We start from the raw sequence: 19,753 nt of genomic DNA, 5'->3' as shown, positions 1-19,753 counted from the left end.
CACCAGGCACCGGAACAGTTTCTTTCCCACAGCTGTCACGCTTTTGAACGCCTCCTGACATAAAACATAATGTCAGGATCTGTGTTTTTCTGTGTTTATTTAGAGTTTTCTGTGTCCTTAGTCTCTTCGTTGTCCTGTCCTCCCCTTGATTGTTCCCAGGTGTGTCTCGTTTCTGTGATTACCCTCCTGTGTATTTAACTCCACCTGTGTTCCTTGTTCCTCGTCGGGTCCTCGTCAACGTCACGTCAATGTCCAGTCTAGTCGTCCTCAGTGTTTCCTTGTGCCTGCTGTTCGTTGTTGGACTTATTTATCATTAAAAACATCATATTCATCATACCTGGGTCCGCTGCATCTGCCTCACCACTCCACCGCACCACACCCCTTGACAGAAGGACCCGACCAAACCGAACGGTGAGGCTGCCCAATTATGGACCCAGCAGGAGTGGGGTTTCCCCCTAAAGGGCAGAGCGGCCTGTGGCGGAGGTCCGGCAGGGAGGACAGGGAGCTGGCGGAGGCTCTCGCCGACCTGCAGCGGGAGCTTTTCCGGGGAACAAGGCTGGTGTTAGCACCCCCCGGATATGGCCCCCGCCGATTCCTTCGTCCGGGAAGCCAGCGACGTGAGCCGCCGGTGGAGCCGGCCCCTCGTCGCCTTCCGGAGCTGTCACCTCCGCTGTCTGCCCGGAGACAGCGACGTGAGCCGCCGGCAGACCCGGCCCCTCGTCGCTTTCCGGAGCCGCCACCTCCACGGTCAGCCCGGAGACAGCGACGTGAGCCGCCGGCAGACCCGGCCCCTCGTCGCTTTCCGGAGCCGCCACCTCCACGGTCAGCCCGGAGACAGCGACGTGAGCCGCCGGTGGACCCGGCCCCTCGTCGCCTTCCGGAGCTGTCACCCCCGCGGCCGGTTCCAAGGCTTCGCTGCGGCTCGCCCCCGCGGCCGGTTCCAAGGCTTCGCTGCGGCTCGCCCCCGCGGCCGGTTCCAAGGCTTCGCTGCGGCTCGCCCCCGCGGCCGGTTCCAAGGCTTCGCTGCGGCTCGCCTCCGCGGCCGGTTCCAAGGCTTCGCTGCGGCTCGCCTACGCGGCCGGTTCCAAGGCTTCGCTCCGGCGCACCCGAGGCCGAGTCAGCCGGCGTTCCAGCCGGCGCACCCGAGGCCGAGTCAGCCGGCGTTCCAGCCGGCGCACCCGAGGCCGAATCAGCCGGCGTTCCAGCCGGCGCACCCGAGGCCGAATCAGCCGGCGTTCCAGCCGGCGTTCCTTCCGAGACTCCCAGTGTTCCTTCCGAGACTCCCAGTGTTCCTTCCGAGACCCAGACCCCCAGCGCTCCGACTCAGACTCCCTGTGTTCCTCCAGAGACTCCCTGTGTTCCTACCGAGACCCAGACCCTCTACGTTCCTTCCGAGACCCCGACTCCCGAGACCCTCTACGTTCCCTCCGAGACCCCGACTCCCGAGACCCTCTGCGTTCCTCCTGAGACCCTGACCTTCTGCGTTCCTCCTGAGACCCTGACCTCCTGCGTTCCTCCTGAGACCCTGACCTCCTGCGTTCCTCCTGAGACCCTGACCCCCTGCGTTCCTCCTGAGACCCTGACCCCCTGCGTTCCTCCTGAGACCCTGACCTCCTGCGTTCCTCCTGAGACCCTGACCTCCTGCGTTCCACCCAAGACCGAGACTCCCTGCGTTCCACCCGAGACCGAGACTCCCTGCGTTCCACCCGAGACCGAGACTCCCTGCGTTCCACCCGAGACCGAGACCCCCAGCGTTCCACCCGAGACCGAGACCCCCAGCGTTCCACCCGAGACCGAGACCCCCAGCGTTCCACCCGAGACCCCTTGTGCTCCGACCGAGACCCCTTGTGCTCCGACCGAGACCCCTTGTGCTCCGACCGAGACCCCCTGTGCTCCACCAGAGACCCTGCCTCGGGGGGCTCGCCGTCTGTGGGCGGCCCCCGGGACTCATCGCCACCTCCAGCGCCGGGGACGGCCGCCGGACCGCCTCCGGGGTTCCCGCCCCCAGCGCCGCGGACGGCCGCCGGACGGCCTCCGTGGTTCCCGCATCCAGCGCCGCGGACGGCCGCCGGACCGCCTCCGTGGTTCCCGCCTCCAGCGCCGCGGACGGCCGCCGGACCGCCTCCGTGGTTCCCGCCTCCAGCGCCGCGGACGGCCGCCGGACCGCCTCCGTGGTTCCCGCCTCCAGCGCCGCGGACGGCCGCCGGACCGCCTCTGTGGTTCCCGCCTCCAGCGCCGCGGACGGCCGCCGGACCACCTCCGTGGTTCCCGCCGCCGCGGACGACCGCCGGACCACCTCCGTGGTTCCCGCCTCCTTTGCCTCCGCCCACCCTGTGGGTAGTTTTTTGTTTCTTTTTGGACTCTTGGCCCTTCCCGTGTTTCCGCCCGCAATGGTGGGTTGTTTTTTGTTATTTTGGACTCTGGCCCGCCGTCCAGCGCCCCTCCGCCCACCCTTGTTGTGTTTTTGTTTTTTGGGCGTCTAGTAGCCGCCCTTGAGGGGGGGGTACTGTCAGGATCTGTGTTTTTCTGTGTTTATTTAGAGTTTTCTGTGTCCTTAGTCTCTTCGTTGTCCTGTCCTCCCCTTGATTGTTCCCAGGTGTGTCTCGTTTCTGTGATTACCCTCCTGTGTATTTAACTCCACCTGTGTTCCTTGTTCCTCGTCGGGTCCTCGTCAACGTCACGTCAATGTCCAGTCTAGTCGTCCTCAGTGTTTCCTTGTGCCTGCTGTTCGTTGTTGGACTTATTTATCATTAAAAACATCATATTCATCATACCTGGGTCCGCTGCATCTGCCTCACCACTCCACCGCACCACACCCCTTGACACATAAACTATAAGGACTGTACTCCCCTATCCTCTCATACAACAATAACACATGGACTATCCTCACACACACACACACACATCACGGACTGTTTTCTTCACACACACATACAACCTGTAAATTTTATCTGCCATTATTTATCTATAATCCATTCCCTAACATTCTTGTATAATCTGTGCATATAGCTCCCATATTTATATTTATACACAATATCTATATCTCTTTGCTATAACCCCTTATAGTCCATACATACATAGTCTTGTACATCTGTAAATAAATATCTATATCTCGTAGAGCACTTCTGGATAGATGCAAACTACATCTCGTTGCTTGTACTTGTGACAGTGCAATGACAATAAAGTTGAATTCTATTCTATTCTATAAATGTGGTTTAACTGGAATCTTCTTTATTCGCCTTCATAGACCCACTCCTGGTCTCATGTTCTGATTGGCTGTGATCCCTTCCTGGAGATGATATAGCCAAACAATTTCCAGTTAACTTTTTACTTTCCATTAACAGAAAAAGTTCTGCTCTATTCTCTCAAACCTCCAGCTGGTTGTGAAAGATGGCCGCTCAGGTTCTGGTTCTGCTGGAGGTTTCTTCCTGTTAAATGTGAGTTTTTCCTCTCCACTGTCGCCAATCACAACCAGACTTCACCAGCATAATTTTATCAGATGTTTTCGCTACAACAAACAGGAAGTAGAGGATGTAAATTAGCATGGAGCAGAGCGCGTCCTCGCTCTTTCCTAGAGTTTGGTTCCTCTGGTAAGGCACAGAGTCAGAAAATGTAAATGTGTTTCCACGTCTCATTTTGTGCATCAATATAAACAAAAATCCACCAGAAACTAAAGTAAAAACTTGTGTTTGGCAAAATTAAGGAAGTTTTCAAACTCAGCTGTTTCCATGAACATTTTCTAATGCGACACTTAAAACTCAGTCAATCCGTCCAGCAAATCTCAGCAGTTCAAAGAGCTTAAAACAAAAACACTAAATTACAAAGTAATGAAGAAAACACCATGCAGTCAACTACTGAACCAACATCAGACATGTTGGTTGATGTTTCGTTTATTCTGGTCAAAAGCAGCTCTGACCAGGACTTTAGATGTTCGGCTCAGTGTTTCAGCTGTTTTGCAGTTTTCTGGACGTTTGCTCCGGTGGTAAAAATGCACATAGAAAATGTTGATGGAAACAAAGCTGAGCTCGATGCAAACTACTTTGATTAATGAACTGAACTTCAGTGCATTAACTGATAACTGGTGTTAACTGAACTGAACTGATTTGTTCGAGTTGTGAAAGGTTTGCTGTGAAATGACGCTACATAAATAAACTGAACTCAACTTTAAAAAGTATCTTTTAAAGAAAATGTGGCTCAGAAAGCAGCTGCAGTAAATGTATGTTGGTGCCGTTTTCCTCTGCTGCAGTATATTTATGTGACCCTGGCCAGTTTGCTGTCATCACCTCCCAGTCACCGACTCACCGCGGCCTTCGCTGTTTATCCCTGGAATGTAACATGAAAACTTTTTCCTTTTACAATATGCTTTTCCACCGGTGTGATCATATTTCTGTTTGTACGGTAAAAATAAAGCAGCTTACAACCGGCAGCCATGTTGGAGGTTTCATCATGTTGATGACTGTTTACTGCAGATCAAATGAACCAGAACAAACCCAAAAGTCTCTCAACCTACTGTTGATAATAACGCTGCTAAGATATGGATCTGAAGACAAACGCTGATGTTCCACCATCATCTGGTTCGAACATCAGCAGCAGCATTTCTGCAGAATGAAGCCAAACTTCTGGAGTTTACGAAGCTGCAGCCTGATTGTTTATGCAGTCAGTTAATTTCACCAACCATCCGAAACCTGGAGACACTTTTATCTCTGGCAACTTTCACCAAACATCTGAGGGAAAAACAACAAAAACATCTGAGCTGTAGGAGCATCGTGTCAGCAAAACGTTTGTAAAATCACAAAGTCAAAAATGAACAGCAATAATTTACGATATTTAGCCTGTTGAAAGAAAAAAAGCTTGCTAATTAAAAATTTAATTAGCAAGCCAAATATTTACCTCTATTTACTGTTTAGCTAATATGCTAATTCATTTCAAAGTAACCGGAAGTGGACTACCAAAATAAAAACCTCTTTTCTAACTCCTGCTTTCGAGTCTCTTCTTTATCATTTCTATTCTTGTTTTCTTGTCCAACATTTCAGCTTAAAACAAAGGATGAGACATTTTAAAGACAATCCAGATGTAGCTAGCTGAGAGCTAAACGCTAGCTCTCAGCTAGCTGCATAGTTAGCCTGTGGACAAAAAATATTTAGCTAACTCAGAGCTAAATATTTACTTTGGAGCTAAATAGTTAGTTTCTAAACCAAATATTTAGCTTTTTTTATTTTTTATTATCAATTTCTATTTAGCTAGAAAGTTAAATATTTGGTTTAGCTTGGTAACTCAATATTTAATTTGGACCTAAATATTTAAATCGGATCTAAATATTCAGTTGGTAAAATTAACCTGCCACTTTGCTGCTGCTGCAGCTTTTTGTTCTTCACTGTGTGAAAATAAATTACCTTTCTTTGCTACGGTTATGCTACAATACGCAGCATAACCTAGCAGGAAATGTATAAATAAAGCATGAATTTCATGACTCTATGGCTGAACTGTTTGCACACGGTGACGTTAAAGCCAGCAGCAGTAACGCAGCAGACCCAGTGGCTGGTGATTCATTCTTCACCTTCCAGCCCAGATCTCGCTGAGTGTCAGAGAACTAAAGTTTGGACTTGAGCTCCTTCATTAATTGGCTTCATATCTGCCGTTAGGTGTTGGGACTGAGAGGCATGAAGGTCCTCTCACAGCTTCTATTTTTACCGCAGACAGCTGTTCAGCAGCATGCTGACTCTATTCCAGCTGGGAAACGCTTCCCTGGACCAGACCGCTGATCATCTGCACTTTACATTTCTGCCTGGACTCAAAGCACCAGTGAGTTAGAACTCAACTCATTCCATCACGACAGCAGCTTGGTGTTTCCTAATGGAGCTGCTTTAGGACGGCCTAAAGGCTGCAAACACACACACACACACACACACACACACACACACACACACACACCCCCACACACCGACACACACACCCACACTGAAACACACACACAAACACACAAAACTCCAAAACAAAAAAACAAAAATGCTGCAACCACAAAAGACAGAAGAAAATGGTAAAATGCTGCAAATGGAAACAACAAGAATAAAATGCTCTATAAAATGGAAGCTTATATTACATTTGTAAATATGCTGCTGTTCTATTTTACTGCAAAAAAACCCTCATGCTTTCCTTTTGACATCATGACATCCAATCCTTACTGACGGTCGACGCCCTCTGGTGGCCTGGAGGACTTCTGTTTGGCAGCTTTTCATACTTTTTGCAATCTGGGGAATTTTCCCTTTGGTTTCTGTCTACTGTGGTTGCATTATTTTATGTTGAATCTATCAATCTAGCCAGCAAGGTAGCTAGATAGATATTTTATTTAACTGGTGGAAATTTGAGCATCCAGTAGCCAATAAAACCATAAAGAAAAAACAAACATGCATGAATACATGAGATATTAAAAATCCGATGGGCATGTCGTGGTGGCGTAGCGGATGGCACGACCCATGTTTGGAGGCCTTGAGTCCTCGACGGCTGTCGCGGGTTCGACTCCCAGATCCGACGACATTACCCATGGAGGGGTAAAAAAAAAAGAAAATGAGCATAACATAAAGGAGGCAACAAAAGACTGCAGGGAGTAAATCAGTTACGGCTGTAGAGTGAAGCGATCATGTATCTTTCAGCCTGAAGGGCTGAAATAGTTTCTGATTCTCCAGTTGGCTGCAGAGCTGCTGCTCCCTCTGACCCGACTACGTGTCTGAGAGTTTCCACAGCGGTTCGGGTCACATCCTTTCAGAGTCGCAGAAACATGGCTGCAGAGATGCAGTCCGTGCTGCAGCTCCGCGCTGCCGCAGCTCCGTTCTGTTTCTGTACGGGAAACGCAGAGCGTCGCCGGCCAGCCTCTCATCTGAAAACAGGAAAACACGTCGGCTCAGATCCAACGGATCAGAAATTAAACGTGAATCTTTCTGTTTCTTTTCTAATAAACTCTGCAGTGACAGCAGGTGTCACACCTGTGATACAGGAGAAACCATGTGAATCACATCATTCACATGTGAAAATGTCTTCACATGTTCATTTAGATGATTTTCATGTGAAGTTAATGGGATTTTTCACATATTGATGTTCACATGTAGAAAATCAGATCATAAGTGGTGCACATGTGGGAAATATGTGTTCACATGTGATAAGTAGCCACATGTGAAGCAGAATGAGACTCTAGAGGTTTTTCTCACACCTGGATGTGTCTGAGGTTTCTAATCAGGACTGAACCCTCGGAGCGGGACGGCGCAGCAGATAAAGGCGTCAGCTGGGATTTATCTCCACTCTGCGCTGCGTTAGCTTCACTTAGCAGCTGCAGATATGAAGAGCAGTCGGAGAATGAGGGACGTCCCTGTCAAGCTTTGTAACTTCTCCTTCCTGCTTTCTAAGTGTGTTGCAGAAACGGTGCGACCAGCTGTTGACGTCTGATCCTGGATGAACCCGGACTGACGGGAACCAGCATCTCCAGCGCCTCTGTGTGGCTCTGAGAAGGTGAAAGTTGAGATTTCATTGCTGACTTCAGATCTGTCAACACCGACGGAAACAAAGCAGCTCAAACACGCAGCAGCGACAGCAGCTCCACCGGCGCAGACAGCTGAGGATTAAAGGGAAAACACACCTTACCTTCACTTCCCAGGAAACCCTAGAATGTGGACAAACTCCAGATCAGGTTTAAAGTGGTTCGGCCGACCCGGTTCTACTGGAACCAGAACATCTGCTCCACGTCCTTCTGCTGTGGTTCTGAGTCAAATCAACCTGTTCCCCTCCTGGCCTGTGGGGGCGCTGCACCAAGAACCGCTGAAGGAAACGACACAAAAACCTCTGAAGACACTGAGAGCAACTTCCTTCTTCACCAGATGGAAACAAGATGGAGGCGTCAGATTTTAGTGTTGGAGGATTTCTCTTTAGTCTTTGGCTGAAGACCAGGAGCCATTTCTGCTGCTAGCGCTAGGCTAGCACGTTAGCTTTGGTTGTATTTACCCAGAATGCCCTGCGCTGTAGTCCACTTCCTGCTTTTGGAGCGGTCTCTGGTCCGCTTGACGTTCAAGGTTAAAGCAGGGTGTTCAAACTTTTTCCAACATGAATCAGAATCCCAAAGTTGAAAGACTCGGAGGCCATTTTGTTTTTCCAACTTTAAACTCAAAATAACTTTGTTGTGAATTTTTTCCCCGACCTTTTGGAATAATTTTTTCTCAGTTCATTTAGTCTGGAAATTCTGTTAATTTATTCCCGACATTGAAAATGATAAATTTCTTCACAAAACTTACTTGAACTGCAGTCGGGGGGGGGGGGGGGGGGGGGGGGGGGGGGGGGGGGGGGCAGAAAATTGTTCCTGGAGCCACAGTTTGGACACCCATAAACAAAGCTACCAGCAGGGGGCGGTGATGGAACAAAGTCTCAGACAGTCATATTCTGATCAAATTCTCCATGAAATGAAAGAAATGTTTCATGTTTCCTTTTATTCCCTCAGTTTCTGGTTCATTATTCAGGTTTTTAGAATCATCATCTAAAAACTTTATTTTTTCTATTTTACCAATAAAACGTTCAGCAGTTCTGAGTCCAACAAAAATAAAGTGACAGCAAGATTTTCTGTTTGTCTTTATGCATCAAAGCATCTCCTCTAAACTTTAATCATCAGTAATTTAATTTGTTTCAGTCGACCTGTTTTTAATTTTGTACATTTTAAATTGAGATTTAATCTGAGAAAATATTAAAACTACAATTTGAAGAAAGAAATACTCTTGTCAGATTATTTTTGTTTTCTTTTGAACTCTTTATATTTATCCAGATTTTCTAATTTTAGCTCTGAAATGACAGATTTGAACTTTGCAGTAGATTTTTAACAATGGAGAGGAAACATTTCTATACGGTTTGTTGTCAAATAAACACAAAGTGTTTTTTTGAGTTTTGACATATTATTTCTTCAGTTTTTTCCAGTTGAATTTGAATTGAATTTAACAAACAACAAGCAAACACAGCGTGTGAAAATGTCTGAATGTTACAGGAAGCCACACGAGGCGTCAGCAGCAAAGATGGCCACTAGATGGCAGCATCTACAGAGGATGGCGTTTGACCGTCGCTGGTTTTCTCTCCAGAGGAAAAACCCTGAGAGGCTGAAGTCCTAAAGGTCACGGGGTCACGTTTCATTCCTGATGTTTTGTTCCCTGCAGCTTCACCTTCACAGAGCTTCAGGTTCAGATCTAAACATTAAAACTCACATTTTCAGACTAATAAACATTTGAATTATGAATCCTCTGGTCAGATTAAATCTAAACTCTCCCACCAGACGCTGGAGACGGAGTCAGTTTGCAAAATTAACAATAATTTGGCTTATTTAGCCTGGTTTTTTAGTCATACTTTCACCACATTATTCATTCATTCATAAATGTCACAGTTTCAAAATAAATATTTAGTTAGCAACAAAACATTTAGTCAGCAAAGTATAAATATAGTTTATACTATAAATACCTTGCTAACTAATTAATTTGAAGCTAAATACATAGTTTAAAAACTAAATGTTTAACTGCAAGCTCAATAGTTTGAATCTAAATTAATATTTATATATTGAATCTACATGTTATTATGCTAATGTTAAACCTATAGCTAAACATTAATAAAATAAATATATTTAGTAAATAAAGTTTGCAAACTAATTAATTTGCAAATAATTTAACTCGAAGCTAAATATTTAGCTAGCTAATTATATATATTAGTTTGAAAATAAATACTTAGTTTGCTAAGTATTTAGTTTGGACTTAAATATTTAGTTATTAAACTGAATAGTTAGCAAGCTAATTATTATTTCATATTTAGCTCCAACTTAAATATTTGTTTAGTTTAAAGCTAAACATTATATTGCTAACTAAACATTTAATTTACCAACTAAATATTTAGTTTTCAAACTGTGACATTAATGAATGAATAACACTCTGAAAAATGAACCCCCATTTTTTCCTCCTGTCTCTGGCTAGAAATATCAAATTGGTGCCATTCATTTTTTACAGTGTATGTTTGGGAGCGGTTTGGTTTGGTTTGTGGCTGCGGCGCCGCCAGCCGCTGAGTAAAGACCGAACTTCCAGAAACTGCAGCAGCTTTAACCGTCCGACTGGCAGCGTTTGGTGAGACTCACCTGTGAAAACATGTCTGACCCTCAGCGTCTGATTGGCTCGTCAGGATCGGTGGAGCCAGCAGAGACTTTATTCATTCAGCAGAAACTTCCTTTGAAGCTGTAAATTCCCCGGAAAGTTGAAAATCCTCCCAGGATGTTCGGCTTTTTCATTCTCAGTCCTGAACTTCAGCTGGATCTGGAATCAGACCAGAACCTTTAATTTCTCATAAACACTGAATCAGCTCCAACGCAGCCTGCAGGGTTCTGCACCTGGTGTTGTTCTGGTTCTGGTTCTGGTTCTGTCCGTCCAAAGCATCAATTAAAATGATGTCAGCTGATTTCTACACAGCTTCTGTGGGAACCCAGCTGCTCTGTCTTAGTGAACATGCTTACTGCTGAAACCTGCTTTCTGATCCAGATAAATGATCCGATCCGCATCGTCCTCACAGTTTGACTCATTCCTTCAATATGAATCACAAACTGCAGCAATACCAGGAGAAAAACATCCAGAGACTGGAGCCTGAAAATGGAGGACGTTCATCAGAATCAGGAATGTCAGCTTACAGTGAACATATCATGCTTTTAAATCCTTCTCACATTTCAATCATCCAGTTGTCTATAAAATAAAGTGTAACTGTGAAGTTTTGGTCTGAATTCCTCGTCATTGAAGCTCCACCGGCTCCTCTTTGCCCCCTGATCTGAGGTAAATCTGAGAGCCACTCGTTTTGGTGCCGTCTCTTTAAATCCACACCATTCGGCCATTTTTGTACTTTGACAGCAGAGCAGAAACGTTTTGTTCCTGAATTTCTGTTCGTAAAGTCAGAGCTTGTTGCCACAACATGAATGAACATGCCTGTAGACAAAGCCTTAGCGAACTAGTTAGCCATTTAGCTAATGCTAGCACCAAGAACATCATGTTCTCCAAGTCAAAAACAAACAATACCAAACTGTTTAATGAAACGGTTCAAACACACGCAGAACGGTTCTGTCCTCAGGGAGCTAACAGCTAGCACACAGCGCTAACATTAACAAACGATGCTAATGCTAGCAAAACAACGGCCATAACGTCACATCAACACAACAAACTCACGTCTGAAGTAAAGGTTGTTGTCATTTTAGCGTTGTTAGCAGCGTAGCGTTGTGCTGCATCCGTCGTTTCCATGGAGACAGAAGGAGCTGAACCATCAACCAGATGAAGACTTTTGTAAATCTAAAGTGTTGTGAAACAAAGAAGACTTTCCCTGCTGATGGGGAACATTTAAAAGTAAAATACACCAGAAGTTCTGGTGCTGGAGGTCGGTTTAGTTCACAAACCCAACAACCAAACATTCTGACTTTTCCACTCGTAGCTTCAACATTCCTACAAAATCAATATGAGAAATTACAATGACAAATTTATGAAGCTGGTTAGCTGGAAGTTTATGACCTTTATCAGCAGTTCTGCAGAAAATAGTGTGACGTAAAAGTTCAACCACCGTAAAAAATCCATAAAAAGGAGCAGAATGTGACCCAAACAGAAAACCTATTTATACAGAAACCAGAGACGCTTTTCTGCTCTCCTACAGACTCCAGGTTCACAACAAAATGTATTTAAAGAAAAGAGTATTTTATGTGATGTGTGCCCTTTAACTGGACATGACGTGGTTAACTCAGTCATCAATAATCTGGATATTTCTGGGCCTCAGTAATGAGCTGGAGGAGAGTTTAACAGTCGTTCCCTTTCGTGTGTGTTTTCACTATAATTACCTTATTAAAATCCCACACACTCTTCTGTGGTTGTTTCTGTGGCTCAGAACACAATCTGCCTCCCAGCAGCAATAAAAGCCACACATTAAAGAACAGTTCAGGCTGAAACGGGGAGATTTTTGGTCTGTGAACGCCAAGCCAGAGGCCTCGTTAGCTGTAAGTGGTCACAACGGGACATCTGGTAGCAGTTAGAGTAGAGAGGGCGATCGCTGCAGGATTCAGAGGAGCTGGGCTCAGGGATCCTTACTGCGAACTAGCAGCATTAGGTTAGCTAACGTAGCTTTTATCTGCTAGCTTTGACCGACATGTAGCCTCCATATTTGTTCCTCTGCCAGTCACCAGAACCTGGTTGTCCACATAGAGTTTGTACGTCATTTACAAATCCGTCTAACCGCTGTTTCTGTGCGTCTGCGGTGTATTCAGTCTTCATGTTCACTAACTAGTGAATGATGTCATAGTTTGAGATCAGAGGCAGCTTCTCCACATCGTCTGACATGTCTTCCTTCTCCGTCTCCGGCGGGTCGATCCCGACAGCAGCCATTTTGTTCATGTATCTTTCTCTTACAGATTAATAAAGAGCGTCCACATCTTTTCTTTTTGTCGATCTGGAAGTCGTTCATCTACGCTTTTCCCTGTGCTTGCCTACCAAGATGGCGCCGATCACTTCGGGTTCAGATTTGTGGAAAATATGTATTTGTTAAGCTCAATTACTGGGCAACAAAATTTAGAGATTTATGTTCTCTTTTCTTAAATCCTTCAGATTTATTTTGTAATTTCTGTCACTTCCTGGAGTATTTTGGCCTGATGGTTCTGATTGGTTCTGTTTCATCCAAGGAATAAACTGATTGGATGAAAATGGTCTGTGGTTCGCTGGTGGTGTGGCTCCTTTACTTACGCTTTGCAGCTGCTTACTGGGAAAGACACATAAAATGTTGTGTCTTTTTGGCCTTCTTGGTGTTCCATATCACATCATCAGATGGACCAAAATATGAAGTGGAAATGTTGGTATTTTAGGGACCAAAATGTCAGTAATCCATACAAATAACCTACATCCCGTTAATCAAAGATAGAGCTGATTATTACTTATTGATCAATCTGGTATCAGCAGAAATCATCTGCATCACTGATATCATCAGTCCTCCAGTGTTGTTCAAGCAGAAGAAGAAGAAGAAGAAGCAGGGCGTCCTGCTGGGTTCTGATTGGATAATCTGGAGACGGTTCGTGTTTGGTCACGTGGCTGCAGCCCGCAGGTTCAGCCATGTTCCGGTTTTAGAAACGAACTTCCTGTTTGTCCAGCAGCTCCGCTGTTCGCCGCCTCCCGGCAGCTTTTACGGGATGCAGCGGCGGCCTGGAGGCGGCAGGGAGGCGGGGGAGAGGCTTTTAGAGCCCCGCTGCCTGGAGGGAGGAGGTCCGTTAAAAATTCATCCAGAAAGAGAGGGAGAGAGGAAGAGAGAGAGAGAGAGAAAGAGAGGGAGAGAGGAAGAGAGGGAGAGAGAGAGAAAGAGAGGGAGAGAGGAAGAGAGAGAGAGAGAGAGAAAGAGAGGGAGAGAGGAAGAGAGAGAGAGAGATGGAGAGACAGACAGAAAGAGAGAGAGATGTTCAGGTTAAAAGCGTCTGACTGGAACATTTTGGATCAAACTTTTATCTTCTGTGAGTAAAAACATGAATATATATATTTATGAGAGATAAAACAGTTTGAAAAGAAAAGACAAAACGGTTGCTAGGTAACGGGATTGTCTACATTAATTATAGAATGACATCTTGACATTTTACCCATAATTCTTTTAGATTTATTTCAGACAAATTAATAAATGATTAAAGAACTGGTTCATTTATGGAGCCATGGTGAACTATGAACACGAATCAGTTCATTTGAGATTGAACTGAGTTTCGAACCAACTGGACCAAGAAGAGAAGATGGAGACAGAAACTGTTTTCTAAGGAAGGAGCTCCCCGTCCCACACACACACACACACACACACACACACATTAATGATTAACAAAGTTCAGCAGAACTGATGCACAGAGCCACTTTCGGGCTTTGGCGGTGCTCAGTGGAGCTCGTGCACATCGTGTCCTGCAGTGATGTTCGCTGAAAGCTTTTCCCAAAGAGCAGCTTTTAGACACCGAGGGAACATCTTACAGAAAAGATTCACCTCTTTTCCTGTCTCTGCTCTCCGGGAAGCTCAGCCAGTTCTGGTAAAGAGCTCACATCATTTCCCTCCAGTTTATTATTTCGTCCACAAACTTCAGTGGAGATTTGGGGAATTTTATGTTTTTAATTTATTCCAAGGACTGCATGAGTGTGAACTGCTGCAGGTTGTGAAGAACCAAAGTCCAGAGAGCGACAGTACAGAGTTTGTTTAATAATGAGGAAAATGTTCAGGTCATGTATGGACTGATGTTTGTAAAGTTACCATGTCAAAGCATTTAGTTATTTAGCCTTTTATAAGAGGAAATGAATGTGGGATCATTTTCAGTCATATTTTCATCATGTTGTTTATTGCCAAACTATTTTTTAAATATAAACTAAATAGTAACTTACCCATTTAAATGTTTAGCACGCTAGCTAAATATTTAGCTCCAAACTAAATATCTAGCTCTGAGCTAAATATTCATTTAATATGTAATTTCCTATGGACTGTCAAAATAAAAGCTGGGTTAGTCACTGTTGCTGTTGATCGTTTGTTAAACGTCTCATTGCCTTTAAAAGACTCAACCTTTTTTCAGACTGAAATGTTGAACAAGAAGAAAAGAAACGAAGATAAAAACATGAAGCGGAAAACTGGAAGTTTTAAAGAGGTTCAGAAGACCCAGCTTTTATTTTGGTAGTCCACTTCCGGTCATCAGCAAGGGAATGTGCTATTTAACTTAGAGCTAAATAGTTAGCTTTAAGCTAGCTACTTCAAGCTACTTAGCTTAGATCTATAGTTATGCTAACTACTTAGCTATTTAGTTAGCTTAAAGTTAGTTAGCTTTAAGCTAACTACAGCTTTGAATTAAATGCTTCAGAAATAAATAACTGATGGAGTGATGATGACCTTTGACCTCAGACTCCAACCCATCCATGACCCTGACCGGACTGGCAGGAACGGATCAAATCCTGTTTCAGAAATGAAACATTTGTCTCTTTTGCTAAGCGGACGTTTCCTGGAGCGACGACTCGATGACTTCGGTTCCCAGATTAACGTTGCGTCATCGCTCTCTGTCCGGAGTGGGATTACTGGCTGGAGTGTTACGAAACATTTTGGATTAAAGAGCGTTTTGGTTCTGGTATTACACAGAATATATTCTCCAGGTAATCTCAGCTTCCTTTGGACTCTGAAGTTAATCAGTGGAAAATAAACTGAACGTTTATTTTCTTATCTTTAAATAAAATCTCTTGAGTGGATCCTCCTGGTTCTTCTTCATGAGTTCAGTCAGGTGACCTGAAGAGCTCACTTCCTGCTCCTGTTTCAGCACCGCACGACTTCAGATCCACTTCAATCAGAAAGAGACACGCTGAACACACACACACACACACACCCCCACACACACACACACACACACACACACACACACACACACACACACACTCAATCTGGGCCATAAAAAGCTGATTTCGGGCGAGCAGAGGGTCAGCGAGCCAAAGGTCCAGAGATTATGCCTTTCCTGTGCTGTTTGATGGGATTACAGAGCGTCCATTACACTTTCAATCCTCCTCAGCTCATCACAAAGAAACCAACGCTCATGCAGCGCTGCAGCGGAGGCGGCTCCACCCGCCCAGAGGTCAGGGTGTCACCTTCCTGACACTGGTCAGCGCTCACTGGAACCGTCCGCGCTGCGCTGTCTCTTTAAGTCACAGAGGAACGTCCCATTTTACTGCAGAGACGAAACAGAATCAGTTATCATGGCGGCCATCTTTCTCATTTAGTTAGCAAGCTAAATATTTAGTTTGCAATCTAACTATTGTTGTTATAATTTAGCAAGCTAAACATTTCATGACAAAACCAGCTTAATATAGTCAGAAATTATACATTAACTACATATTAACAAGCTAAATGTGTAGTTAGGTAAATATTTAGTTTGCTGACTAAATATTTAGTTTCCACAATAGCTAAATGTTGCTATAGCTTAGCAAGCTACATGTTTAATTAGTAAGGTAAATATTGTTAGTTAGCTAACAGTTAGCATATAGCTAATTACTTAGCTCCAACCTAAATATTGATCTATTGCTACAATTTAGCAAACTAAACATTTAGTTAGAAAAGTATTGCTATATTGGTATAAATTAACAAGTTGATTTTTTAGCTTCCAAGCTAAATATTAAGTTAGAAAGCTAAATATTTAGTTAGCAGACTAAATATTTAGCTTCAAACTAAATATCAGACCTTAAGCGAGAAAAATAAAAAAGTTTTCTACTCTTTTGGTTGTTTGTGGTAAAAATGAAATAAATCTATTTTTATGTATTTATAAAATAGATTTTATATTCTATTAATTGATCAAATTTTGCATGTCACATTTTTAATGCCCTCCTTTCAGAAAATAAAATTTCCAAAATAATTAAAAATATTTAAATATAGGGTTTTTTTACTTTCATTTGACATAAAGTCAAGAGAAAAAGAAATTTTGGTCAGACTTATTAGAATATGGTTCTCCAGAGATATATTTTTTTTCTCTTGGCCTTTCAGGGCTTCCGTAGATTCAGACATATGATCTCGGAGAACAAACTGATCCAGAACCTTCCAGATTAATCCGGACGTTTGAACATTTTGACCTTTTGGAAAACGTCGGCGGACGACATTAAAGACACAGTGAAAGACTTTAATGCATGAAATAAAGTCTTGAGCGTGAAGAAGTTCCTCCTGAGGCTCCGCTGTGAGTTATGTTTAGACTCAGCTGGGGTCACGGAGAGGTCACAGCCTCGCTGACCACATAAACATCATTATTCAGGTATGCAGGCGAAGCAGCAGAGAGAAGCTGAAGCAGATCCAGGTTTTCAGAAAGTCAGCCGCTTCAGACGCGGTTCTGGATGAGCTGCACCGGTCCAGGAAGTCCAACTCAGAAACATTCAGGTGAAACTCTGTCCGTCTGCTGCTGAGTGATGAAACACGCCTGAGGATTTTCATCTCTGACTGCCAGGACACACTCCTCTCTGAGCCAACACAAAAACTGTGTGTTTCAGTGTTTGTGTTCAACTCAATTTTATTTATAGATCATCTTTCACAAAACGTTTTACTGCAACAGAGCACAGAAATTACCCTAGGGGGAAATTAAAACAGGGTTGAAAAGACAAACAAAGCATGCTGAAGCCGGAGAAATCTATTTCAAAATGAAACAAACCATTTCAGACGAGGTTATACGAGTGAATTTCAAGTTTAATTTCATAAAAACGTCCAAGTTTCTCTTGATTTCCACCATTTGAGTGCTGAATGTATGGTGGCTGACAGTGGCAAACACAAAGAAAAATGATGCAAACAGCAAAAACAACAGCAAGAAAATGGAAATCCTCCAGACCACTAGGGGGAGCTTAGAGCAGTAATGTTACTGTTGTAACTATACTCCTGTTTTATAATATTGTAAAACAACCTGAATGTTTGAAAAAGATACATGTAATTTTTCCTCCAAGGTTCTTCTCGACTCCCCCTACTGGCCTGGAGGACTTCCTGTTTTGTGGAGCGAGTTCACAGCGTTTTATACTTTATGTTGTTTATGCCTTTTTTCTACGGAAGTGCTTAACTGCCAGAGTTTGGAAATAAAATCAGAAGCAGTATCTGGTTTAAAGAAGAAAAGTTTCTCTGTTTTTTATGAGATTTTTAAAACTTGTTATAACGACATTTATATCTCATTAAAACCAAAATAGTCTCTCTTTAAAAAACAGTAAAACAGCAACACTTCTTGGGTTTTAGATGTCGTCTAGAAGAAACATGATGAGAGGAAGGAGAGTTGCAGAGCGCTCCTTCATGTTTTTAACAAGCTGTAGTCTGTCAGAGGAGTACACTTTTACATCTCGTTAAAATGAAATATAAAACTCGTCTTTTTATAACGAGAAAGATTGTCGTAAAAATGTGAAAGGTTCTCATTAAAACCAGAAAGTTTCTCATTAAAATGTGATATGAAACTACAAAGATTCACATTTTAACAAGGTTTTCTCGTTTTAATGAAAATGTTTCTCCTGTATTTATTTCCGAGTTCTGGCAGTTAAATGCTTCCATAATTTGCAGCTTTTTTCCTTTTTCCTCTTCCTTTGTCAGCAATTTTGTTTGGATTTATTTTTGCTGATTTCAGGTTTTTGCTTCTATTTTCTATGATTGCAGAATTTTAGTTTTCAGGTTTTATTTTGAATTTGTTTTCTCATGTCTGTGTTTCAGAGTTTCTGTCCTTCGTGTGTTTGGAGTCTTTGCTGCATGTTTGGATGTCATCTGCATAAAAGTGATGAGATATTATGGAATATTTTAAAGGTTTGTTCAAGGGGAGAAAATGTGGCAAAAACAAGAAGTGCTCAAGTCAAAGCCTTGAGGTGTTCCAGATGTTGCAGGTCAGAGTTGATTTATTCTCTGCAGTCTGAACCGGATCAGCGGAGACAGAAATCCTGCAGCCTTCATGCTGTCACTGGAAACTTTCATGTGTTCACTGGCTGCTTTATATGTGGGTCTAAATAAAACTTCCAGAGCTGTAAAAAGGTTCTGGACTGCAACATACACCGAAGCGCAACCCCAAAAATGTGTGTGCGTGTGTGTTAATGTGTGTGTGTGTGTGGGGGGGGGGGGGGGGGGGGGGGGTGTTGATGTGTGTGGGTGTGTGTGTGTGTGTGGGGGGGGTGTTGATGTGTGTGTGTGTGTGTGTGGGTGTGCGTGCGTGTGTGTGTGTGTGTGTGGGGGGGTGTGTGTGTGGGGGGGGGGGGGGTGTTGATGTGTGTGTGTGTGTGTGTGTGTGTGTGGGTTCATAGAAAGTCAAAGTCCTGAACTCTGTTCAGACAGGTTGGTGTTCTGTGTCACTCAGGCTGCAGCAGAAGCAGGAAGATAAAAATATCGACCAGCTGGAACGACGAGGACGTTCTCTGGTCACATGACGACACGCCAACATGGCGGCCATTTCAGCGGTTATTTCTTTAACCAACAGTTAAAAAATATGTCTGCCTGTCAAAATAAAATCCTGTCTATTGGTTTGGTTAGAGGTCAGTTCCAGCTCAAAGGAACATTATCCAGACTTCTTCATCTGCATGTCTGGAAGTTTGCAGAGTTCGGTCAGAAGACGCAGCTTTTTGTTTTGCTTTTAGCATCAGATCCACAGCAGCCGTTTGATGGTTTAACGTCAGAAAAGAGAGAAAAAGTTGATCAGATCAACAGAGATCCAGCTCTAATTGCTGAGCTGGATTCGCTGTTTGTTACATTTTTATTGAAAACAAATGTCCCATTTATTGCTGACTGCAGCACCAGGAGAACTGGAGAGACACGACCCGTTAGTCACCATGGAAACCATCACAGTTCGGATTAATGAGCCAGTAAACGACGGAAGAAATCTGAGAGTTCGCTGAACTCACAGACTAAGAGCCACTCAGATTTTCCAAACATCTGGGAAATCTGAGTTATCCAGACGTCAGAGCATGCTTCGTGAAAGTCATCAGCCGTGGATGTAAAGTTCAGGCCGAGTGAAATTCAGGCGGTGGACGTTTTTCAAGATGGCCGCCATCTTTGAGCTTTTTAAACCAATTAGTGACATAAAATGTTTCCAATTTTAATGGCTTAGATAAACTTAATGTGATGTTTCATAAAACTAAAGAAATGATATCCAGTCGTCAACTGGAAGGAGAAGAAGAGACGGCCGACTTAATGGTTAGCGTTAGCTTCTGCTAATTTATTATGTTTAGCAGCTTAGCATTAGCTTCCTCTGATTTCTTTATGTGTTTAG

This window comes from Xiphophorus hellerii, chromosome 13, assembly GCF_003331165.1.
Source record: "Xiphophorus hellerii strain 12219 chromosome 13, Xiphophorus_hellerii-4.1, whole genome shotgun sequence".
Classification (NCBI taxonomy): domain Eukaryota; kingdom Metazoa; phylum Chordata; class Actinopteri; order Cyprinodontiformes; family Poeciliidae; genus Xiphophorus; species Xiphophorus hellerii.
The sequence above is the reverse complement of the archived record's forward strand: the minus strand, read 5'-3'. Positions refer to the sequence as shown.